A 27036-nucleotide genomic window follows, 5' to 3' on the forward strand; every position below is an offset into this window, starting at 1 on the left:
GCACGTACTTAGAGCTGTGGTTAACTGCTACACAAAACAAAAAAGTGTCACAAAACACATAAAAAATAGATTGCAAAGTACAGTTACACTCATAACACCATCTTATAAAAAATATAAAAAAATAATGCATTAAAAAGTTATAAGGGCTCAAATATATGAGGTCTCAGGTGTTAGGAAAAAAAAGCAGGCAAAGGGCTTTAAATCACATTGAGATACATACATATACATCGCTGAAGACGTGTGTGTATGTGTGTATATATATAATATATATATATACAGTATATATACATATGTATTTATGTATTTATATGTGTATATATGATTTACAGACATATATACAAATTTAAACACACACACACACACACAGATATATATAGTCATTGATCAAGACACATTTGACTATTTGTATGTTGAAAATCCTGTTATTCCCATCTTCCATCACCTCCCCAAGGTACATAAATCCTTGGAGGAGGTGAGGGGAAGACCTATAATTTCGGGAATAGGCTCCCTGTTTGAGAAGATGTCAGGTTGGATTGAGTCCCTCCTGCAGCCCATTGTCCAGCAACTACCGTCTTTTCTTAAAGACACCACCCATCTTCTTACCTGTCTACAGCAGGTGCCTTGGAGCAAAGAATGCTCTTGGCTTACTGTAAATGTGGTGGGCCTGTATTCTTGCATTCCCCATTTTTATGGCCTAGAGGCTGTGTCACTCTCATTGGATATGTATAGCAACTACGATCCCAAATTGAAAATGTATATTCTGAAAGTTTTAGAATTCCTTCTGGGACATAATTTCTTTAAGTTTGGTGACTGCTTTTTTCTCCAAAGACGTGGGACCGCCATGGGAGCTAAGTTTGCCCCAGCCTATGCTAACATTTTTATGGGCTGGTGGGAAAGGACCCACGTCTTTGGAGAAAACAATCCATACAGACATCTGATAAGATCATATAAAAGATATATTGATGATCTTTTATTTGTATGGCTCGGAACCGAAAAAGAAATGGAAAATTTTGTTGCTTACCTTAATAATAATAGCATCAATTTACAGTTTACATCTAGTTTTGAAAAAACAATAATTCCTTACTTAGACTTATATTTGATAGGAGATTCGGATAATCAGAGTGTTAAGACCACACTATACAGAAAACCGATCTCATCAAATACTATTTTACATGCCAAATCTTGCCACCCCAAACATACGGGTTTTGGTGTGGCAAAAGGGCAATTTATAAGGTTGAAGCGTAACTGCTCAACTGAGGAAAATTTTGCCAAGGAATCAGATGTACTGAAAAAACAACTCCAAGATAGAGGGTATTCACAAAAAGTGATCAACAGAGCTTTTTTGGAGGTCAGAATGTTATAGCATAAAGAACCATCCTATAGAAGGTTTGATCAGAACAAACCTAAATTTATTACAAACTACAGCCCCCAATTTGCCGAAATTTGTCAAATCATAAAGAAACACATTCCAGTACTGACAGGAGAAGACAGTCTTAAGGATCTATTAACAGAAGGTATAAACTGTATACCTAGGAAAGGTCGTACCATTGGCAACATTGTGGCCCCCAGCTCACTGAGAAGAGCAACATCTACTGGGAGTAGCTGGTTGCTAGTAAAAGGTCATTTCAAGTGTCATTTTTCTAATTGCATAGCGTGCAGTCACGCAAAAGTTACTGATAGGTTCCAATCAAAAGTCACACAACAAATGTTCTTGTCATCAAGTTGCACCAATTGCCGCACCAAATATGTAATCTATTTGGTTGAGTGCACACAATGTGACAAAAAATACGTGGGGTGCTCCACAAGAGAAGCGTGATCACGTATCAGGGAGCATCTCAATAATATAGACAAAAACATTGATGTATCAGACTTAGTGCACCACTTTATTAACCAACACAACAAAGCGGTCCTTAGTTTCAAATGGCAGGTCATTGAGAGTATTACACATACTGCAAGAGGAGGTGATAGGCAACAGAGATTACTACACAGAGAGGCATTTTGGATATTCACCCTTCAAACTAGACGCCCAAAGGGCGTTAATGCAGTGGGGGATATCATAAACCATTGGCAACATAAATAATACACAATGGTATTCTAATGCAGTAGTCTCACTATCCAATAATACTACACATAGGAGAACTAGCAGCTTTTGGGAAGCAATTTCTTGCTCTATATAATAGCTTTTTATAAAAATACACTTATTTTGCTTAAAATATTAGAACAGAGAAAAATATTGTTTAAATTGAGTTTCCTTTCATTATAGTCATCTAGTAATAATCTAGCGTTCATTTATTTCTTTAGGCAAAGGGTTATTATTTTTGCTAAAAGGTATACATTTATAGATATCGACATTAGAAAATACATCCAATTAATATTAATAAGCTGTAGTAGATATACTGTTTTCACAGGTTTATGTATATAATTGTATATTTTTGAAATGAGTTCTAAATGTTGTTTAATTACCTTTTCTACAGTATGTGTCAATGATTTTGTCCGTTTCAAAAATGAAAAATGAAAATTGTAACTGAATTACCCCGTACTGAAAAAATCACAAAGTGTAGTGCCATAAAAGGTTAAACAGGGTACCCGATACTCATCAGCCGCACCTAGTTAACTAAATTGATCAGGCCTTAAAAAGGAGGTTAACACAGACACTGTATGGTCTATGAATAAGGCTCTTTTTCAGCCGAAACGCCTATCATCTGGCTGCTGATGAGTAAATGGCATACCCTTTAACTCATTTTTTCATACCCCGTTTTTCTTTTGAGTGTATTTTATCACAGTTTTATCAATAAAATTACCACTGCTTTTCATCGATTCTCGCTGGATTTTCTGTTGCACTTGGATATATATATATATATATATATATATATATATATATATAGGTACAGATATATATTGTTCCAATATACCATCAGATAACATATTCCTCTATGAAGAACAATGTATTATGAAATATTAATATTTTCATGTCAGTTTAGCGCCCTTGAGAACATGAGTTCAGGTTAGCGCACAAGAAGGTTTTCTTTCAACTTTTTCTCCTCCATTGACTTCTATGTGAGAATAGGGTATCGCACGCACAATATTCTAATTGCACTATAAGTAAGCTGTTTCACGCATCTGGTTAGCGAGAGAGTACAAACGTTTTACTTTTACAATCGCGGAAACAAAATCTCCGTAACGCAGCCCCATTGATGTCTATGGGGAAAGAAAAAGTTACGTTTAAACCTAACACCCTAACATAAAAACCATGTCTAAACACCCGTAATCTGCTGCCCCTGACATCGCCGCCACCTACAAAAATGTATTAATCCCTAATCTGCTGGCCCCAACATCGCCACCACCTACATAATGTTATTAACCCCTAATCTGCTGCCCCTAACATCGCCGCCACCTAAATACACTTATTAACCCCTAATCTGCCACCTTTAACATTGCCGCCACCTACATTACAGTTATTAACCCCTAATCTGCTGCCCCTAACATCACCGCCACCTAAATACACTTACTAACCCCTAATTTGCTGCCCTTAACATCGCCGCCACCTACATTACAGTTATTAACCCCTAATCTGCTGCCCCTAACATCGCCGCCACCTAAATTCATTTATTAATCCCTAATCTGTCGCCCTTAACATCGCCGCCACCTACATTGCAGTTATTAACCCCTAATCTGCCATCCCCCAATGTCGCCGCCACTATACTAAAGTTATTAACCCCTAAACCTCTGGCCTCCAAAATCACTAACACTAAATAAATATATTAACCCTTAAACCTAACCCTAATGTAACTCTAAGCATAACCCTAAAGCTAACGTAACCCTAAGTATAACCCTAACCCTAACACCCCCTAACTTAAATATAATTAAGATAAATCTAAATAAAAATTACAATTATTACCTAATTAATTCCTATTTAAAACTAAATACATACTTACCTGTAAAATAAAACCTAAGTTAGCTACAAAATAACTAATAGTTATATTGTAGTTAGCTTAGGTTTTTTTTTTTTATTTCACAAGTAAGTTTGTATTTATTTTAACTAGGTAGACTAGTTAGTAAATTAACTATTAACTAACTACCTAGTTAAAATAAATACAAAGTTACCTGTAAAATAAAACCTAACCTGCCTTTCACTAAAACCTAACATTACAATAAAATAAAATAAATTAAAATATTAAAATACAATTATCTAAATTAGAAAAAAAATAAAAAATAAATTACACAAAAGAAAAAAAGAAAATATCAAAAATAAAAACGAATTACTCCTAATCTAATAGCCCTATCAAAATAAAAAAGCCCCCCCCAAAATAAAAAAAACCCTAGCCTACACTAAACTACCAATAGTCCTTAAAAGGGCCTTTTGCGGGGCATTGCCCCAAATAAATCAGCTCTTTTACCTGTAAAAAAAATTATAAACAACCCCCAACAGTAAAACCCACCATCCACCCAAGCTAGTAAAATGCAGAACATAATGTGTATACTGACAAATGCTAATGCTAGCTTGATCATTTTTTCAGTTTTTTTTAAATAAAGCTTTATTGAGTGACCAGTATTGAAAGACAAACAATGAAAAATCAACAGTAATTACAAATCAAGTGATACAGAGGCTTTAGAATATGCACACCATGTAATGAAGATAATTCTCTCATAGCAATTCAGCATCATATCTCTGGTACACTGTTCTCATATATTAGCATAATATTATACAGTACATCTGTATATTATATCTATTGATAAAGATATAACATTCTCATGGGTATTAAGTCATACCCTATATAGATAACAAACAAGAAAAGGAAGCAAGAAGAAGAGTTAGAAAGGGTGTAGAGGGGAGGTAAGGGAGGCTAAGGAGAGAAAAAAAAAAAAAGGGGGGGGGGGAGGGGAGGGAGGCTAAGAAGGGGAGGCATGGGGAGGGAGTGTTGTTGGAAGGTTCTGTGAGGGAGGGAGCACAAGGGGGAGGTGATTAGCACTACAGGCGGTCAATTCCTATCACTGTAATAATTCCAGTGCTATAGTCTCAGGGCCCTCCAAGCTGCCACAATCTCTCAGAAACAGCACATCATGTATACCTCCAGGACACGCCACCCCAAGTCAATCAATTAGTTTAGATCTTTCAAGGCCTTCAAACACCTTTGCCTTCCCAGATCATTAACATATGTTCATGTAGGGCAAGTTTTCCAGTTTTGAGGTAGTGAAACCTCTCCAGATCAAGCAAGTCTCTGACCCCCTGTTTCCATTCATTCAGGCTTGGTGTGTTGACAGACTTCCAGTACTTTGGAATTATTCTCTTCGCACCATTTAGCATCATTAAAAACAGTTTATGTTTCGCTTCTACCACCAGTTTGGGGAGGGCATGGTATATCAGATTGCTCGGGTTTGGGGGCATTATTACCCCAAGGAGTCGGCTGCATTCGGCAAAAATTCTTGTCCAGAACTCTTGTATCCGCGGGCACGTCCACCAGATGTGCAATATGGAACCGGACTCCCCACAGCCCCTCCAACAGTCCCCATTCATTTGTGGATAAATTTTACTTAACCTCTGTGGCGTCAGATACCACCGGCTTAAGAATTTGAAGTGCATCTCCTGCAGTCTCATTGAGACCGAGGTCTTCTTTGCCCTATTAAAGATCTGTAGCCAGTCTTTTGAGGCAATATCCAAGTTAAGATCTGTACACCATGCGTTTGTGTAAGAGGGCAATAGCTCATCACTGCTTGTGAGTAACAGTTTATAGAGACGAGATATCAAGTGACCAGGTACTTGGGCCATTGTGCAAATGTGCTCCAGAGATGTCTTTTCTCTCGTAAAGGGGGATTTATCTTTATATCCATTCACATAATGATGGAGTTGTGCCACTCTAAACCAAGAGGAGAACAGCCATGCATCCCATTCCTTTAACTTTTCCTGGGTCTGTATCTTGCCTTGATGAAAAGCATTAGATATAGCGGCCTCTGCCAGCGTGTAAGTATTCCTCCTGGGTTCTGCTCTATTTGCTAAAGCGTTTTCTGGGTTATCGAACACCGGAGTTACCGGCGAAGGAACAGAGGAGATGCATTTATCTCGTTTGATCAAAGAGTCCCATATGCAGAATACATCCTGCAATAAGGGGTATTGTGAAATCGACAGTGGCCGATGTTTTGCCGATATCCATGCAAGTGCGCCTACATTTCCTCTCTGTAGAAGTTCGCGGTCCAGTTCTACCCAAGCTTTATCCAATTTGTTATGGCACCAGTGGACCAACCTCTGAACAATGATTGCTTTAAAGTACATCTTTAATAGGGGAACTCCCGCGCCTCCCCTATCTCTAGGCAGGTACATTGTATTTTTCTTAATTCTTGGTTTTATATCCTTCCAGATATACACTTCCATCTCTGATTGGATTTGATGGATAAGGGGTAGTGCCGATGCGAGAGGGAGCGCCTGCATGATATATAGTATCCTTGGTAGGATATTCATTTTGACCGCTTGAATGCGGCCCATCCAGGAGATGGATTTGTTTTTCCACCTGGCCATATCATCTGTCACTGTATCTCTAATCAGTTTGTAGTTCATATCAACTATGTCAGAAATTATTGGGGTCAGGAAGATCCCAAGATACTTCAAGCGATGTTTCGCAATACTAAGTGGACAGTTGTCGCATGCTTCGCTAAAAGCGTCAGCTGATATAGATATATTCATGATTTCGGATTTGGACAAATTAAGCTGGAAGTTCGAAACCCGTCCAAAGTCTGCAAACTCCATCAATAGGGCTGGGAGTGAGGTGGACACATCCGATAACGTCACTAGAACGTCGTCCGCGTACATGGCCAACTTATGTTCCTTGTGCCCCACTACCAGTCCCCTTATGTCAGGGTTACTACGAACCCTACAGGCTAGAGTCTCAATTACCAAGGCGAATAGCAAGGGTGACAGGGGGCACCCCTGTCTCGTCCCGTTGGAGATCTGAAAAGGCTTCGAGAGCATGCCATTAACACGTACTTTAGCGCTTGGTGTCGAGTATAACGCGAAAATCGTATTGATAATGCCGGTACTGAATCCCAGTTTTGTCAATGTTTGCCTCATAAATAACCAATTCACCCGATCGAACGCTTTCTCAGCATCCGTGGACACAAGTGCCAACGGAGCTGAGTTATGATCTGCAAAAGAAATCAGTTGTAGTACTCTAAGGGTATTGTCTCGGGCTTCTCTGCCCGGGACAAACCCCACCTGATCGGAAGTGACGTAGTATACAAATTCCTATGGTAGACGGATTACTTTAACACACCGGTCTTCACAGAGACGTTTGATGACCTTGTATGATGAGAAAGGAAAAGGAGCCTGCCAAGCAGAGGCAGGAAAGTGAGTTTCCTTTCATTATAGTCATCTAGTAATAATCTAGCGTTCATTTATTTCTTTAGGCAAAGGGTTATTATTTTTGCTAAAAGGTATACATTTATAGATATCGACATTAGAAAATACATCCAATTAATATTAATAAGCTGTAGTAGATATACTGTTTTCACAGGTTTATGTATATAATTGTATATTTTTGAAATGAGTTCTAAATGTTGTTTAATTACCTTTTCTACAGTATGTGTCAATGATTTTGTCCGTTTCAAAAATGAAAAATGAAAATTGTAACTGAATTACCCCGTACTGAAAAAATCACAAAGTGTAGTGCCATAAAAGGTTAAACAGGGTACCCGATACTCATCAGCCGCACCTAGTTAACTAAATTGATCAGGCCTTAAAAAGGAGGTTAACACAGACACTGTATGGTCTATGAATAAGGCTCTTTTTCAGCCGAAACGCCTATCATCTGGCTGCTGATGAGTAAATGGCATACCCTTTAACTCATTTTTTCATACCCCGTTTTTCTTTTGAGTGTATTTTATCACAGTTTTATCAATAAAATTACCACTGCTTTTCATTGATTCTCGCTGGATTTTCTGTTGCACTTGGATATATATATATATATATATATATATAGGTACAGATATATATTGTTCCAATATACCATCAGATAACATATTCCTCTATGAAGAACAATGTATTATGAAATATTAATATTTTCATGTCAGTTTAGCGCCCTTGAGAACATGAGTTCAGGTTAGCGCACAAGAAGGTTTTCTTTCAACTTTTTCTCCTCCATTGACTTCTATGTGAGAATAGGGTATCGCACGCACAATATTCTAATTGCACTATAAGTAAGCTGTTTCACGCATCTGGTTAGCGAGAGAGTACAAACGTTTTACTTTTACAATCGCGGAAACAAAATCTCCGTAACGCAGCCCCATTGATGTCTATGGGGAAAGAAAAAGTTACGTTTAAACCTAACACCCTAACATAAAAACCATGTCTAAACACCCGTAATCTGCTGCCCCCGACATCGCCGCCACCTACAAAAATGTATTAATCCCTAATCTGCTGGCCCCAACATCGCCACCACCTACATAATGTTATTAACCCCTAATCTGCTGCCCCTAACATCGCCGCCACCTAAATACACTTATTAACCCCTAATCTGCCACCTTTAACATTGCCGCCACCTACATTACAGTTATTAACCCCTAATCTGCTGCCCCTAACATCACCGCCACCTAAAAACACTTACTAACCCCTAATTTGCTGCCCTTAACATCGCCGCCACCTACATTACAGTTATTAACCCCTAATCTGCTGCCCCTAACATCGCCGCCACCTAAATTCATTTATTAATCCCTAATCTGTCGCCCTTAACATCGCCGCCACCTACATTGCAGTTATTAACCCCTAATCTGCCATCCCCCAATGTCGCCGCCACTATACTAAAGTTATTAACCCCTAAACCTCTGGCCTCCAAAATCACTAACACTAAATAAATATATTAACCCTTAAACCTAACCCTAATGTAACTCTAAGCATAACCCTAAAGCTAACGTAACCCTAAGTATAACCCTAACCCTAACACCCCCTAACTTAAATATAATTAAGATAAATCTAAATAAAAATTACAATTATTACCTAATTAATTCCTATTTAAAACTAAATACATACTTACCTGTAAAATAAAACCTAAGTTAGCTACAAAATAACTAATAGTTATATTGTAGTTAGCTTAGGTTTTTTTTTTTAATTTCACAAGTAAGTTTGTATTTATTTTAACTAGGTAGACTAGTTAGTAAATTAACTATTAACTAACTACCTAGTTAAAATAAATACAAAGTTACCTGTAAAATAAAACCTAACCTGCCTTTCACTAAAACCTAACATTACAATAAAATAAAATAAATTAAAATATTAAAATACAATTATCTAAATTAGAAAAAAAATAAAAAATAAATTACACAAAAGAAAAAAAGAAAATATCAAAAATAAAAACGAATTACTCCTAATCTAATAGCCCTATCAAAATAAAAAAGCCCCCCCCAAAATAAAAAAAACCCTAGCCTACACTAAACTACCAATAGTCCTTAAAAGGGCCTTTTGCGGGGCATTGCCCCAAATAAATCAGCTCTTTTACCTGTAAAAAAATTTATAAACAACCCCCAACAGTAAAACCCACCATCCACCCAAGCTAGTAAAATGCAGAACATAATGTTTATACTGACAAATGCTAATGCTAGCTTGATCATTTTTTCAGTTTTTTTTAAATAAAGCTTTATTGAGTGACCAGTATTGAAAGACAAACAATGAAAAATCAACAGTAATTACAAATCAAGTGATACAGAGGCTTTAGAATATGCACACCATGTAATGAAGATAATTCTCTCATAGCAATTCAGCATCATATCTCTGGTACACTGTTCTCATATATTAGCATAATATTATACAGTACATCTGTATATTATATCTATTGATAAAGATATAACATTCTCATGGGTATTAAGTCATACCCTATATAGATAACAAACAAGAAAAGGAAGCAAGAAGAAGAGTTAGAAAGGGTGTAGAGGGGAGGTAAGGGAGGCTAAGGAGAGAAAAAAAAAAAAAGGGGGGGGAGGGGAGGGAGGCTAAGAAGGGGAGGCATGGGGAGGGAGTGTTGTTGGAAGGTTCTGTGAGGGAGGGAGCACAAGGGGGAGGTGATTAGCACTACAGGCGGTCAATTCCTATCACTGTAATAATTCCAGTGCTATAGTCTCAGGGCCCTCCAAGCTGCCACAATCTCTCAGAAACATAACATCATGTATACCTCCAGGACACGCCACCCCAAGTCAATCAATTAGTTTAGATCTTTCAAGGCCTTCAAACACCTTTGCCTTCCCAGATCATTAACATATGTTCATGTAGGGCAAGTTTTCCAGTTTTGAGGTAGTGAAACCTCTCCAGATCAAGCAAGTCTCTGACCCCCTGTTTCCATTCATTCAGGCTTGGTGTGTTGACAGACTTCCAGTACTTTGGAATTAGGCTCTTCGCACCATTTAGCATCAGTAAAAACAGTTTATGTTTCGCTTCTACCACCAGTTTGGGGAGGGCATGGTATATCAGATTGCTCGGGTTTGGGGGCATTATTACCCCAAGGAGTCGGCTGCATTCGGCAAAAATTCTTGTCCAGAACTCTTGTATCCGCGGGCACGTCCACCAGATGTGCAATATGGAACCGGACTCCCCACAGCCCCTCCAACAGTCCCCATTCATTTGTGGATAAATTTTACTTAACCTCTGTGGCGTCAGATACCACCGGCTTAAGAATTTGAAGTGCATCTCCTGCAGTCTCATTGAGACCGAGGTCTTCTTTGCCCTATTAAAGATCTGTAGCCAGTCTTTTGAGGCAATATCCAAGTTAAGATCTGTACACCATGCGTTTGTGTAAGAGGGCAATAGCTCATCACTGCTTGTGAGTAACAGTTTATAGAGACGAGATATCAAGTGACCAGGTACTTGGGCCATTGTGCAAAAGTGCTCCAGAGATGTCTTTTCTCTCGTAAAGGGGGATTTATCTTTATATCCATTCACATAATGATGGAGTTGTGCCACTCTAAACCAAGAGGAGAACAGCCATGCATCCCATTCCTTTAACTTTTCCTGGGTCTGTATCTTGCCTTGATGAAAAGCATTAGATATAGCGGCCTCTGCCAGCGTGTAAGTATTCCTCCTGGGTTCTGCTCTATTTGCTAAAGCGTTTTCTGGGTTATCGAACACCGGAGTTACCGGCGAAGGAACAGAGGAGATGCATTTATCTCGTTTGATCAAAGAGTCCCATATGCAGAATACATCCTGCAATAAGGGGTATTGTGAAATCGACAGTGGCCGATGTTTTGCCGATATCCATGCAAGTGCGCCTACATTTCCTCTCTGTAGAAGTTCGCGGTCCAGTTCTACCCAAGCTTTATCCAATTTGTTATGGCACCAGTGGACCAACCTCTGAACAATGATTGCTTTAAAGTACATCTTTAATAGGGGAACTCCCGCGCCTCCCCTATCTCTAGGCAGGTACATTGTATTTTTCTTAATTCTTGGTTTTATATCCTTCCAGATATACACTTCCATCTCTGATTGGATTTGATGGATAAGGGGTAGTGCCGATGCGAGAGGGAGCGCCTGCATGATATATAGTATCCTTGGTAGGATATTCATTTTGACCGCTTGAATGCGGCCCATCCACGAGATGGATTTGTTTTTCCACCTGGCCATATCATCTGTCACTGTATCTCTAATCAGTTTGTAGTTCATATCAACTATGTCAGAAATTATTGGGGTCAGGAAGATCCCAAGATACTTCAAGCGATGTTTCGCAATACTAAGTGGACAGTTGTCGCATGCTTCGCTAAAAGCGTCAGCTGATATAGATATATTCATGATTTCGGATTTGGACAAATTAAGCTGGAAGTTCGAAACCCGTCCAAAGTCCGCAAACTCCATCAATAGGGCTGGGAGTGAGGTGGACACATCCGATAACGTCACTAGAACGTCGTCCGCGTACATGGCCAACTTATGTTCCTTGTGCCCCACTACCAGTCCCCTTATGTCAGGGTTACTACGAACCCTACAGGCTAGAGTCTCAATTACCAAGGCGAATAGCAAGGGTGACAGGGGGCACCCCTGTCTCGTCCCGTTGGAGATCTGAAAAGGCTTCGAGAGCATGCCATTAACACGTACTTTAGCGCTTGGTGTCGAGTATAACGCGAAAATCGTATTGATAATGCCGGTACCGAATCCCAGTTTTGTCAATGTTTGCCTCATAAATAACCAATTCACCCGATCGAACGCTTTCTCAGCATCCGTGGACACAAGTGCCAACGGAGCTGAGTTATGATCTGCAAAAGAAATCAGTTGTAGTACTCTAAGGGTATTGTCTCGGGCTTCTCTGCCCGGGACAAACCCCACCTGATCGGTAGAGATCAGTTGTGGCAATAGCTTAGCAAGACGGTTAGCTATAATTTTTGCTAGGATTTTGACGTCCGAGTTAAGGAGCGAGATAGGTCTGTAGCTGCTGGGTAGATTCTCAGGTTTCGGAGGTTTATGTATAACTGAGATATGCGCTTCAAGCATAGAGCTTGGTAGGGCAGAGCCTCCTGACAATTGGTTAAATACCGCAAGTAAATGCGGCACCAGCTTGTCTCGGAATGTTTTATAGTAACGCATGCCAAATCCATCTGGCCCCGGGCTTTTGCCTCCCGGAAGGAGCTTAATCGCTCGCTGGATCTCTTCTATAGTGAATGGAGCTTCAAGCTGTTCCGCCTCCTCCTGAGTCAGACAGGGCATGTCTACTCCCTGGAGATAGTTAACAATAGCATTCTCTCGGTTAATACCAGGAGTTTGGTCTCGTTCTTCCAGCTCCTCAGGGTGTAGGATGTATAGGGCTTCATAGAAGCTACCGAACGTGTCTGCCACGGCAGATCCTTCTCGGCGTGTTTTGCTTTGTTGGTCTATAACTTCGTATACATAAGTTTTAAGTCTCTGGCGTGCCAGAGCTCGTGCAAGGAATTTCCCCGCCCTGTTGCCCTGTTCGAAGTAACATTGTCTTAACCGAAGGGCTTTAAGTTGTTGCTCCTTCTGAAGATGTTGCATTAGAGCTGACCTCGCCTCAGCGAGCTCAGCCTGTAATTCTCTGTCAGTCGGCCGCTCTTTGTGGGTGGCTTCGACTTGTGCCACTTTTCTAAGTAATACAGTATAGCGAGATTTCTGTTCCCGACGGTGTGCAGACACATGTCTAATCAGCTCTCCCCTTATAACACATTTATGTGCTTCCCACACCGTTGTTTCTGCTAGGCCGCCTCCTGAATTGTTGCGAAAGTATTCATCAATGGTGTTATCCAGTTTCTGTCTTAGTAGAGGCTCATCCAGCAGGGACTCATCCAAGCGCCACACAAATGGAGTGATCGGCATTTCTGGCCATTTGATGGTACACTTCACTGGAGCGTGGTCAGACCAGGTGATTTGACCTATACTGCTGCCAGTGACGCTAGAAAGCCCTGCAGAATCTGTAAAGATGTAATCGATTCTGGTGTATTTCCCATGGGGATGGGAGTAAAAGGAATAATTTTTGATGTTTGGGTGCATTGTGCGCCAGATATCGTGAAGAACCAGATCTCTAAGATTTTTAGATATCTGCTTGACTGTTTTGTGTTTAGTGCTAGATAGCCCATCAGAGGTGTCTAGTATGGGGCAGAATGAAACATTAAAATCACCACCAAGAAACAGTATTCCCCTTTGGGCTTCTAGGATTTCATTTGCTAATTTTTTAAAGAAAGTATCTTGCGCTGTGTTCGGGAAGTAAGCGTTGACAAGTGTTACATGATTGCCATATAAGGTGCCAATTAGAATCAAGTACCTGCCTTCTGGGTCTTTTATGGTTTGCTCCATCCGGAAAGGCACATCAGCCCGAAAAAGGACCCCCCCCCCCATTTTTTTTTATGGGGCTGGAGGCAAAATAAGCTGTTGGAAATTGCCGATTATACCATTTAGGTTCTCTGGATTTAGCGAAGTGAGTCTCCTGGAGGTATACAATATCTCCCCCCATTCTGTGTAAGTCTCTAGTGATGATTGACCTTTTCCCAGGGCTATTAAATCCCTTAACATTTATCGTGATCAGGTCCATGGTGTGGTCACGCAAGCCTCTCATTGTGCTAGGTGGCAGCCAAAGGTTGCTCAAGTCAGAGGAGGAGGGAATGAATGGGGAAGGGTATTTACACGGTGATTAAGGGAGGAACCAAGCGATATTAGGATAGAGGAGAGAAAAAAAAAAGGGGGGGGGGAAGAGGGTTAAAAGGGAAGGAAGCGGAGGATATAGAGAAAGTAGGGAAATGGAGGGGAAAGATTAACTTATAAAGGGGACCTTATTCGGTCAGTGAGTGAAAGAAACAAGCGGGGGGCAAAAGCTAGAAGAATAAACAAGAGGAAAGGGAAGCAAAGTCCCCTAATAAATAGTATAGATCAAAGAAGTGTGAAAGGTAAAAAAAAAAGAGAAAAAGAAAGGTTAACCGTAGAGTTAAACTCTACTAGACTAGTATGTAGATAGTCTAACAACAGGGGTAGTAACCCCTACACTCTCAGCAAAATAATTATTTCAATTAACATTATAACTTGTAGGCAAATACAGCAAACAACATAAATAACCTATAACATAGTCTTTGTTTTGCTCATTAATTTTCCTAACTTTCATTGACCTTTAAGTGTTTTGGCTGACTCATGAGTGAGCTACTGTTCTCTTTTGGGGTAATGCTACGTGTCAATTAGTGACACAGGGTGACTTCCCTTAGTGCTATATATAGGGGGTGTTATGTTGCACCTTTGTTTTGTTTTTTGTTTTTTGTTGTTTTTTTGTTTTTTGCTTTGTTTTTTTTTAAAAAGTCCACAATAACCCCTGGGGGTCATGGTTGACTCTATCATGTAGCTATAGTAGTACATCTCTACAGGAGCTAAGGTGCTCTACCAGATGGCAACAGAATTACACATGTATGTACCTACAGTTCAACATTTACGGACAATGCCTGTGTGATAAGATTTAATCCCATGGGTCACTTTATATATATCCTAAGCTTCGGAGTACACTATAAGCCACTGATCTCCACTATCATACAGTAGTTTAGTATAATTAAGGACAGCAATTGGTCTAGTAGTGCAGTCAGCTCTACAGAGTTTGTGATATCAGTATAATCCTGACATTTTATAATCTACCCAAACCTTGATCGTGTCTGTCACTCATATAAAAATGGTAAAGGTGATCCGTCATATAAGGGTGGGGTTAGGCCTGTCTTTACTTCTATTTTGGGTTCCTATAGGTGAGTGCAGCCTTAGTATTCTGTGTCTCGACAGCATACTCTCTAGGACAGGTCTGGAGCACGTGCCCTTATTAGTATTCTACAGGCAATAGAGAGTAAGATTTCCATGTGCTTAGCTATCATACCATAGAAACATTTGTCAGTACCAGCTATCATGTATATTCAACCATCAGTAACTTAAGTGAAACAGTAACCCTAAAGGTATCCAGTGCCCTGGGGTTCTGGACTTATCTATCCCTTGCTTATCTATAGCAAATGCATTAATCTGTCTTTATAATGAGCATCAACCATTTACTTACAATAGGTCCCAGTGTTTACAGGCAAACGGAGCTACAGCACGCTAAACATTCAACTATTAAACCAGGTCTGAAGCATAAGTCACATCCACAAGTGTGCAAACAAACATGGAAAAGAAAAAGAAAAAGCAGATAATTCAGTATGACTTCGTACACTGAGCTGTCATAGTCTTTGTTTTACCCATTGATTTTTCCTAACTTTCATTGACCTTCAGGTGTTTTGGGCTAGCTCATAAGTGAGGGTCAGGGGGTAACATGTTGTGCCTTCATTTTGTTTTAAAAAGTCCCCGATATCACCCAAGGGCAGAGATGACACTATCATGTGGCTATAGTATTATATCTCTACAGGAGCTAAGGTGTCCTACTTGAGGGCTATAGCATTATACAAGTATGTACCTGCAGCTTTAAGTTTACGGGCGATGCCTATATGAAGTGATTCAATCCCATGGGCCGTTTTACCTATATCTTACGCTGCGGAGTGTCCTATAAAACTGATCTCCGCTATCATACAGTAGTTCAGTTCAATTGGTGACAACAAGTGATTTGGTAGTGCAGTTAGTTCTATAGGGTTTGTGATATCAGTATAATAATGGCATTCTGTATTTCACCCAAACCCTAATTATGCCTATAGCTCGTGTTGAAATGGTAAATGTAATCCGCCATATAATAGCGGGGTTAGGCCTATCATTACTTCTAATTTTGATTTCTGTAAGTGAGTGCAGCCTTAATATTCTGTGTCTACACAGCAGGTTTTCTAGGACAGATCTGGAACATGAGCCCTTACTAGTACTTTACAAGCAATAGAGAGCAAGAACTCCATGTGCTCAGCTATCATACAACAGGAGCACTTGACATCACAGGCTATCATGTACATTTAACCATCAATAACTTAAGTAAAACAGTAACAGTAAGTGCTCTAAACCTGCAGAACATATAAAAGAAAAAGAAAAAACAGTTATAACAGTATGACTTCATTCACTTAGCTGTCATATGAAAAAGGCATGGTCCTGAATGTTGCATTCGCTGTTTATAGTTCACAACAACCTTAACAGTTCTGACCATGTGCTGGTGGTGTGGCTCTTTAGTGAAGAGGCAATGGACTCAAGGGGGCCCTCTGCCACGAGGGTCTTCTAGTGCTCTGTGATTTTCTCTTATGGGCACTGGTTCTGCTGCGGGGCCCAATGGCCTGATCTGTATTCCAAGGGTTTGATTGAAGGTTGTAAGATCAGCTATTGTGCGGTATGTGGCTGTGGCTCCATCCTTAGATGCTATTAGGCAGGTTGGAAAGCCCCATCTATATGGGATCCTTTGTTCTTTGAGGCCCATTGTTAAAAAGCGCATTTCCCTCCTCTTTTGCAGGGTCGCGGGGCATAAGTCTGTGTATATTTGGATCTCCACTCCATCATGCATAAGCGGTTGCTTGTTTCTGGCGTGCCGGAGTATGTCCTCCCTGTCCCTATAAGACAGAAGCTTAATGATAATGTCTCTAGGTGGGGCTCTCGTTGGTGGTTTAGGCCTTAGGGCTCTGTGGGCCCTTTCGATATGTATATCATCCTCCTCAGGGCTGTTTTTAATACATTTAAAGAGTCTCTGTACATAATCGTTAATTTCTGTTGGGGCCACAGTCTCAGGAACACCCCTGACCCTTAGGTTGTTCCGACGACTCCTATTTTCCAGATCTTCAATTCTTTCATTTAGATTAATGATAGTGGTGTCCTGCGACTGTATACAGCTAGAATTATGTTGCACATCTGAACGCAGTGCTTCTTGTGACTCCTCTACTAGTGTGACCCTATGGTCTATGTTGGCAATATCTTTTTTAAGTTCCCCAAACATGTTTCTCATTTCCAATATGGCTGCTTTTATGTCATTTTTAGAAGACAGGTGTCTGATATCTTCTTTTGTGACATAACCATGTTGTTTAGGGTCACAGTTAGAAGGGTGGGCAGGTTCTTGTGTGTTAGATTGATCTGGGGGATCCTTTTGTGAACCCTGCCCTGAGTCTGTTGATATTAGATAGCTGTCCATGTTTGTTGTTTGCAAAGTTTTCTGAGGTTTGGGGCCTCTTTTGGTTGACATGTTATTATTATAGTTCCCTGTTTATGCTTTTCTAACAGCCCTGAGTATTGCCAATTTATTAAATTTACGTGGGGGTTGCAAAGGTGAGAGAGGCTTAAAATTGGCGATTTAGACAAAAAGGAAAGCGTGGAGAGTTCTAGCACAGGCCTATATTGGTTTGTTATTTCCTGGCCAACTGGCGAACTCTGATATGTCTCAATAGCCCTTTGCAGCCTAACGTGTATGTATGCCTTGTGTCTGTTGCTTTCGCTTTCCAATTACTTATACATGCGTCTTTATACTAATTTAAGGCCCAGATGTAATTCGCGCCTAAAGGCGCAACTCACCGCTTAACGGACCCGGATCCTTCTCTCTTTGCAGGTCGTTTCTTCTTGTGGTGGCTTGAGCCTGACCTAGTTTTTGCTGGCCAGCGGTGTCAACGTGCCCCTACGATTTACTAGTGTGGCTGGGCACCATCGATCGTGTTCCGGTAAGAGCCTCTCTGGTCAGTCTGTGGGCTACGAAGTGCTGCACGCAACTGTAATAGCCTCCCGAAGCTCCGGTATATTTGTTGCTGACAGGTTATGCTGTTGTGTTGCACAGTTCTATTTCGGGAGCGCAAGATTTAAGAGGCCACGGCTCCGTTTCTTCTGTCCTGCAGGCCTCGCCCTGCGTCTTGCCCTCCACTCGGGTCTTACTGCAGATCGAGCTTCATTATTGATGTACTCTATTATCCTGAGTCAATAGGTCTCTTTTAGACATAGATTAATATTTTTTGCTGTGTTTAGCCTTATGCTGAGAGTGCATGGGTATCAGAGCACTTTCAGTGTGCAGCCATCAGCATTCGTGGCTAGGCTCCGCCCCCTTTTTCAGTTATTTTTTATAACTGCTCAACACCATGGGGTAGATTTAACAAGCAGCAGATGCTGCTTTCTACCTCCAAAGTTTCCGGCTCGCCAGAAATTTAAAAGGACAGTCAAGTCCAAAAAAAACTTTCATGATTCACATAGGCCATGCCATTTTAAACAACTTTCCAATGTACTTTTATCACCAATTTTGCTTTGTTCTCTTGGTATTCTTAATTGAAAGCTAAACCTAGGTGGTTCATATGCTAATTTCTTAGACCTTGAAGACCGCCTCTAATCTAAATGCATTTTGACAGTTTTTCACCACTAGAGGGCGTTAATTCATGTGTTTCATATAGATAATATTGAGCTCATGCACGTGAACTTACCAAGGAGTGAGCACTGATTGGCTAAAATGCAAGTCTGTCAAAAGAACTGAAATAAGGGGGCAGTCGGCAGAGGCTTTGATACAATGTAATTACAGACGTAAAAACGTGTATTATTATAACTGTGTTGGTTATGCAAAACTGGGGAAAGGGTAATTAAACAATTATCTATCTTTCAAAACAGTCTGGTGTTGACTGTCCCTTTAAGTTGTTAACTTGTCCGCAACTTTTTAGGTGGTGAACTGCAATCACCCCGATCTGATCAGGATGATTGACAGGCCCTGCTAGTGGCCGATTGGCCGCAAATGTGCAGGGGGCGGCATTGCACAAGCATTTTACTAGAAATGCTTGTGCAATATTAAATGCTAACAGTGTATGCTACAGTGAATCATGTCCACCCGGCAAATGATAAATTGACCCCCATATGTCATCACCCATACTTAAAGGGACTTTCTAATGCAAAAATGTCATGCTCCAGTTTGTTAATGCATGCCATTTTTGCATTACTGAGCCTAACATACAAGGGTAAAGCACATAAATAAAGTACTGCTTATGAGCTAAAAGCATTGCAGCACACAAGCAGGACACAGGCGGTGAACCAATCAGGAGTGGCGCAGTTACAAAGCAGCCAATCATCCTCCATTTCCTGGTCAGAATCTGCCATGTTTGTAGCTCCCAAGCCCTTATGTGTTTGAGAGGGTTAATACATAAAGAACATGACATTTTTATATTAGAATGTCCCTTTATCTTCCATTTGTTTTTGCTTTTTTTTCTGCATCTTTTCATTCAGAGTTTCAACTCCCTTTAAATTCCCCCAATTCTGCCTACTTCACACAAAGTCACTATTGCTTTTTAAGAAGAAAATCTCAAAACAACTATATCAATCTTTCTTATTTATGTTTTATTTAAGCTAACAATAAAAATGCACTATGTAAAGTTACAGTCCAATAAACCACTGTGGGCTCATTTCCATTGAGCCATAATTAGGTTTGTGCGAAGTCGCAAACTGATAAATATGCTGTCGGAAGCAATCTCATTTATCGTCTGCTTCCAATGGCGCATTATAACTCAATGCATTTGCATCCCATAGAAAGTATTAGAAACCGTTAAGTGATAACTTGTACCAGGTTTTCAATGAAAGCAAAAAACGTTAATACACTGTTGGAGGCTATCGATACATTGAGAAAAATGACCCCCAGCGGAACTAAGTGTAAAATAGGAAAATTTAGCTTTTTGAGACCTATTTCCCTTTGAAAATGTAAAACTTGCAAACAATGCCAGTGTTTCAATGTAGAAAAAATTGTAATATGTAATATTTATTGTTGTCCCATGTATAGGAATAGTTGCACTTATGTCCCTATGAAAATATCAGTATGTATTTAAATATAAAAATATATGCAAGCACATATCTACAGAATGCAAACAGGCCTATGCCTAGGGCAGCAATACAAAATACATATATTAATAAAGTGGAAAATATAATTATAATAAAATATAGTATTTGCTTATAGTTAAAAAAAATATGTATTATAAATATGTTTATCTTTGTTTTTGTTTCTCTTTAGAGGTGATCACAGGTAAGGAGCGCAGTGTAAGGTCGGATTACCATAGCAACTAATTGATTTTCAAGAAATCCAATGTCGGGTGGAAGCGTTAACACAACGTTAACTTAAACCTACATGAAAAGAGCGACTAAACGATCTACTTTTAGCTTTCTGCAACTTCGGAAGCTTACGTCTCCATTTTTAATGAGTCAATGGAAGCAAGCCCTTTTTTTGGGTAGTTATTGCTTATTTGTATCCTTCAGAAACACTTGTTAAATTGCATTATTCAAGCCATGACAGGTCACTTCCTTAAAAATGTCATTGTTTGTCTCAGGGCTGCCAAACCCATTGTATGATATGGTTAATGAACTTCACTGTCCTGTCAGGTGACTTTCATGTTAATGTTATTGCTTGTCATTGCCCTGCTGTGTCCATCATAGGGCCATGGCTCAATACTTTTCATGTGACTAAACTTGTTGGCATGATAAATACATTTGTAACATTACCTTGTCAATTTGTCATTTTGTTTGCCTCTGACACAGACTTACATTATGAAACTTGTTTGCATATTGCAAGTCAATAGCTGCAGTATTCTCAGGTGACATTAATAAGGTGCTTCTATACCAAATTCTGTTAATTTTTCTGTAATGTTGCTTAAAAAGCTACTTTAAAAAAAAAGTTTGCTTAGTTTGATATATAGTTTGCTTAGAGTGATATCTTCAGTTTTTATTTACAGTCATAAAAAAACAGACTTATAGGAGATCAAATATATATATAAGTTTAAAAGGTGTGTAAAATATTGTTTGCACATAAGCACATCTAAGGAAATTAGGTGACATTAAAAAAATGCACCAGAAGAGCTATGTGAGATTTTTCTCAAATTTGAAATTCAGTTCACATACACCTAGATTACGAGTTTTGCGCTATAGAGGGTGCAAAACGAACGCAACAAAAGTTGCGTTATTTCACCCTCCATAGCTCTGCCATTACGAGTTTCTGAACAGCTGCCTTGTGCGTGCGATATGGTGGCTATAAGCTCCATATCGCACAAAATCAAAGGGCTGTTTTGACATGCTCGTGCAAGCTTTCCCCCATAGACATCAATAGGGAGAAGGTGTTAGAAAAAAAACCTAACACCTGAAGCGCGGAATGGCGATCGCCGTAACGCAACCCCATTGATGTCTATGGGGGAAAAAAGTTACGTTTAAACCCTAACATAAACCCCTTGTCTAAACACCCCTAATATGCTGCCCCTGACATCGGTGACACCGAAATAAACTTATTAACCCCTAATCTGCCGCTCCTAACATCGCTGCCACTAATAAAAGTAATTAACCCCTATTCCGCCGCTCCCCGTCATTGCCGCCATTATAATAAATTAATTAACTCCTATTCCCCGCACGCCAACATCGCCAACACTATAATAAAGCTTTTAACCCCTATTCCGCCGCTCCCCGACATCGCCACCTCCCACATCACTGATAAACCTATTAACCCCTAAACCTAAATTACAATATCTTAAAATAAATAAAAACTTACCTGTGAAAAAAACAACTAAGATTAAACTATAAATTAAACTAACATAACTATTATACTAAAAATAAAATAACTACCAATTAAATAAACTAAATTACACATTAAAAAAAACCTAACGCTACTAAAACAATGTAAGTCTAAAATGACAAAAAATACAAAATACTAGATTACAAAAAATACCAAACGAAATTATCCAAATAAAAACAATTACACCTAATCTAATAGCCCTATAACTACCAATAGCCCTTAAAATGGGCCTTTTGTAGGGCATTGCCCTAAAGAAATCAGCTCTTTTACCTGTAAAAAAATACAAAGACCCCCCAACAGTAAAACCCACCACCCAACCAAACCCCCAAAATAAAAACCTAACTCTAACAAAAACCTAAGCTACCCATTGCCCTGAAAAGGGCATTTGTATGGGCATTTCCCTTAAAAGGGCATTCAGCTCTTTTACATTGCCCTGAAAAGGGCATTCAGCTCTTTTAAATAAAGCCTAAACCCTAATCTAAAAAAAACCCCACCCAAAAAGATTTAAAAAAACCTAACACTAACCCCCGACGATCCACTTATAGTTTCTGAAGTCTGGACATCCAGGTGGCGAGAAGTCTTCATCCAGGTGGCATCTTCTATTTTCATCCAGACGGCATCTTCTATCTTCATCCCGGCGGTGTCGTCTATCTTCATCCAGGTGGCGTCTTCTATCTTCATCCAGGCAGCATCTTCTATCTTCATCCCGGCGGCATGGAGTGGGTCCATTCTTGAAGACATCCGGCGCGGAGCGTCCCCTTCATACGGTCACCGCCATACACTGAATCTTCAATGCAAGGGAGCCTTTTCAAAATGGCGTCCCTTGCATTCCTATTGGCTGATTTAATTTTTGAAATTCAAATCAGCCAATAGGATGAGATCTACTGAAATCCTATTGGCTGTTCAAATAAGCCAATAGGATGAGAGCTACTGAAATTCTATTGGCCATTTTACAGAGCTGATTTCTTTAGGGCAATGCCCTATAAAAGGCCCTTTTAAGGGCTATTGGTAGTTTATTGTAGGCTAGGTTTTTTTTTTATTTTGGGGGGGCTTTTTATTTTTATAGGGTTATTAGATTAGGTGTAATTGTTTTTTTTTTTTTTTTTTTTTTAAATACATTTTTATTGAGGTTATAAATAGGTAATATCACAGGTTTGACAGCAATTGAAATACGCAACAAGATGGACAAATAGAATATAGGAATAACTAATACAAATTATCAACCCGCTGCACAAATAGAAAAGCAACCTCAGATTTTTAACTTAGAAATGTCCCCTTAAAACATTATGTAAAGACAAATAGAATGAATTTCCTCAATGATAAATAAGGGCCTCTTATGGGCGCATAGACAAGAATTTAATATAGAGTGGGGAATTTCAGGGGAAGAGATAAAATAACAAAATGGGTCACTTTTGGACCCCAATTGAAAATTATTAGTTTGTGGGACATATTTAATAATACCATGAAAATACAGATGATGTATGCAGCTTATCCACCCAGGCTTAAAATATCTATAATAGTGGGAGGCTGTATGATATTGTAACGAATACCCTTAAGACTGCCATATTATGTGCTATATGTATAGCGAACCCCTAGATAGTGTGGTGCTATTCAATAGGTAATGGCAATGACTGTTATATATGCTCTAAGGAGAGAGGGTCGGGTATTGACTAAAATGTTAGATCGGGACTAAAACAATCTGTAGTGACCATGGGCTGGTTAATAGTGAGAGGCGGTACAGCTAATTGCCCTGGTTAGCTATAGGCCAGCATAGTACTATCTCTGCATGGTCACTTGGAGGATTGGCGCAACTAGATGGCTGAATATATTGATGTTAATAGTACTTCAAAGGGATCCTGAATTGGGGAGAGATATGATGTAGGACCTCCATCAGAAAAATATTAACTAAAATTACGCTGTACATAGTGATATAGAAGAACACATCATCAAGTATAATTTCTTATAACAAATCATCCAACTACTTACAGGACAAGGTTAAGGTATTAGTAGATAGGTAGCCCCCAAGAGAGAACATATTTAAAGCAGTGTATTATCAAACCTTGCAAAGATTATAACTATAACTGGGTAAGTGAATTAATAGTCTTGGACTTATGTGCATTATAGCACGTATAGTACAGTGTCAACTCTGTAAGACTATGTCTCATTATTCTCAAACAAACATTCGCTATGGCTAATAAATTAGGCGCCTGCACACCTCTAAAAGTATGAAAGGGGGCTTAGAAATAGCAAAATATATAGAAGTACATAAACCTTAAACGTTGTAAACATCACACATAAGGTATAATTATAACTTGAGTCTACACAAGAATGACCTGGACTATCTAACTAGGCAAAATAAAGATGGACATAAAAATGAACATAGTACACTTGGGCTTATTTTTTTTTTTTTTAAAGAGCAGTGCATAGCGCCCCAATCCACCTGTCAGCGATACCCCCTTCCTCTACAAAATAGTGAACAATGTTGTAATAAGATCATGAGGATTAGCCTATATCTGCTCATGAAGGATAATATGGGGCATTGACTGTAATAAAAGAAGAATGTCCTGAAATTGTCCAAACTATGGAGGTCTCTTGAGGTAAACACATACCTCCCGGTATATATATAGAATTCTAACTTATTTAGAAGTTTTGAGTTACTGGGAATCAACAACCTCCATCAAGCCGTTCAGACTCCCTACCTGTTTATAATACCCAATAGTCCAGTTCGTAGGGGCCCCTAGCCAGAAGCCTCCTCTAGTGATGGCACAAAGTTAGGAGGCTGTCAATACAAATCTCACCCGATTCCCCTACGGAGGTGTAGCTGCTCAGTATGAACAAACCCTCTCTGCAGCGTTCCAGATACCAGCAAAGCCATTCGTGACCAGAGTCCCCCAGATCCAACTGATCGCCACTGCGATGCTTCAGCCTTGCGGAGTAAAAGTAAGGTGCCGTCTTTGGAATCTCTGTGCCGGTCAAGTGGGCAACCACAGTTAAATATCAGGATTTTCATAGGTAGAGGAGTAGCAGGATCGGTTTTCCTTTGCAGAGCAACAGCCAGCGCTGTTTCGCAGGTATATGTATGACCGGCCCTCTCCACAGCAGGCCCAGAATTAATCATTACCTCCGACTTTGCTTCCGACAAATCACACTCCCATGTGGTGTCAGGTCTTAAAGGTCCTGGCCATTCTTCCACAGTATGTCTCCTCATCAGGGGGTGTCGCAAAGGCAGAGATTCCTTCGGGGATGCGCAGGTTAGTTTTCCCTGTGAGTAGGGAACGGGGACCTCCAATATATCAGTTTCCGTCGGGTAAGGTACAGGGTCATCAATTATGATCGAGCTTGTGTGTTCCAGATTTACCCGATTACTGTTTTGGGCAGTCATCAGGATAGCACATAAGTCCTGTTTCAGGCTTCGAAAATGTTCCTTAAGGAGCCGGGTCACTGACAGCTCCCATCTACAGAGACCCTCCATTTTGAAACAAGTGATAGGTGGACAGCCAGGTATCAAAGTCCCAAATTATGTTTTAGTGTTTAGGAATAATCCTGTCACAGGATTGCGTAACCCCAGAGTTTGGGGGGGGTAATTGTGCGGCAGCCCCAGACCTATGAATCACAACTCACACAGACTTTGGATAAGGAGATCCGCACTTTTCTTAAGTGTAGTATTTGTAAAATGGCTGCTAGGCCTGAGGAGTTTTGTGTCTCACAGCTGTCTCAGAGAGCATAGGTTAGGACGCAGTCGAAACATCCACTCGTGTCATCTGTCGGATCTCAGTGTTACAGATGAGCATTTAGAGAATAAAATAATGTAGATTTTCTGCTAAAAGAATCATATAAAATCTATCTAGTCTCAGGAGCTTCACACAGACGCGTCCTACCGCACTGAGAGCAGGCTCCGCCCCTAGGTGTAATTGTTTTTATTTTGGATAATTTCATAATTGTTTGATATTTTTTGCAATTTAGTATTTTTAATTTTTTTGTAATTTTAAACTTAATTTTTTTTAGTAGTGTTAGTTTTTTTAATGTGTACTTTTGTTTATTTAATTGGTAGTTATTTTAATTTTAATATAATAGTTATGTTAGGTTAATTGTTAGTTTAAACTTAGTTTTTTTTAATTTCACAGGTAAGTTTTTATTTATTTTAACGTTGATTGGAGTAGACATGTTAGTCCAGAGATTTAGATATCAAAATAACAAGAGTATTGCATTGAGCAATGATACTTTTTTATTGGACTAACTATACATTTATAAAATGACAAGTTTTCGGAAGAATGTCTTCCTTTTTCAAGTCTGAAGCAATTCTGACCAATTTGATGGAATTTACAGATTATGGGACCTATTTATCAAAGGTCTTGCGGACCTGATCCGACACTGCGGGTCAGGTCCGCAAGACCTTGCTGAATGCGGAGAGCAATAAGCTCTCCATATTCAGCATTGCACCAGCAGCTCACAAGAGCTGCTGGTGCAACGCCACCCCCTGCAGACTTGCGGCCAATCGGCCGCCAGCAGGGAGGTGTCAATCAACCCAATCGTACTCGATCGGGTTGAATTCCGGAGATTCCTGTCTGCCTCATCTGAAGACTCGCCAGAAACACGGGCCCACAAGCTACGTTCGGAGCTTGATAAATGGGCCCCTATATCTTAAAACATAGCTGTTGGCTAAAAAGACAGAAAGTGTTAAAGAGGTCTGAATGCAGGGGGAGGAGGGGGTGTCGTAAAATCATGAGGGGATTTAGGAGACAGAGGCATACAGTGTCAGTAAAGGATAACAGACAGGGGAAATATATTGTTATACACAAAGCATTTACTGACATAAAGTTATATATCAACATAGAATCAATATGTATAACAATGTGAAATTAGGTATACAGGGGAATATAAGATAGTCAAAAAAGGAGAAAGGAAAGAAAGAAAAATAAAAAAGGGAATAATAGTAATAACAAAAGTGTGGACATATTCTTACCTGCGTACCTATACATAGAGAGTGTGGAATATACAATGTAATTGACTACAGTATATGAAAGTAAATTACAAAAAAATGTTGATAATGGGTTGAGTCCACATTTAGTCCAGAAGTTAACAAGTTGAAGTGCATTATCATTTTCATTTCAAATGTTTTTCTTTCCATGGTGTTTTTGAAGTTGCCTCTGAGAATTTTAAATTT

This window comes from Bombina bombina, chromosome 1, assembly GCF_027579735.1.
Source record: "Bombina bombina isolate aBomBom1 chromosome 1, aBomBom1.pri, whole genome shotgun sequence".
Classification (NCBI taxonomy): Eukaryota; Metazoa; Chordata; class Amphibia; order Anura; family Bombinatoridae; genus Bombina; species Bombina bombina.